Below are 665 nucleotides of genomic sequence, written 5' to 3'. Positions count from 1 at the left end.
CAGGCGTCAAAATCACAAGACCCGGCTGTCGCACCGCAGCATTATGGACTGCACAGCTGGGCGGGGCTTCCCATGCGGAAGTGGAGTGTGCGCAGTATTTAAAGGGGAACGTCACGAATGTCGCCCTTAATTTGAGAAAACAGTGGGAAAGTATTTAAACATTTTTAATTCGACATTAAACATATGAAATTAAATTGCAATACAACAAAAATATACTTTAATTTAGCTTATATAATATCTCACTGATGTACGAGCCATGTTAAAGTGATTAGGCTATTTGATGGCAGACATGTTTTAATAAATGTTACCTGATGGAAAGTAGTAATAAGTAGCCTAAATAAAAAAATATAAGATGAAAAACTATGAATATTAGAAATGTATCCTTGTGAAGTCATTCAGCCTAATAGATGTACAGAGAAGTAGTCATTTCATTGTACTGTGATTGATAAGCCCTTTATGAATAGAATAAAACCAACGACCGTGACGTCGCTCGGCATGGCACAGCCGGGGCCCCGACGACCCGATCTCTGGACACGGACGCTGGACAGGCTCGGCAGACCCAAACGTATTGTGAGGGTCTGTTGGGAACGTTTAGCAGAATCCCCTGTAAGAGAGATCTTCAACTCCCACCTCCGGCAGAGCTTTGACCAGATCCCGGGGGAGGT

This window comes from Monopterus albus, unplaced genomic scaffold, assembly GCF_001952655.1.
Source record: "Monopterus albus unplaced genomic scaffold, M_albus_1.0 scaffold135.1, whole genome shotgun sequence".
Lineage (NCBI taxonomy): Eukaryota > Metazoa > Chordata > Actinopteri > Synbranchiformes > Synbranchidae > Monopterus > Monopterus albus.
This window is presented reverse-complemented; position numbering follows the sequence as displayed.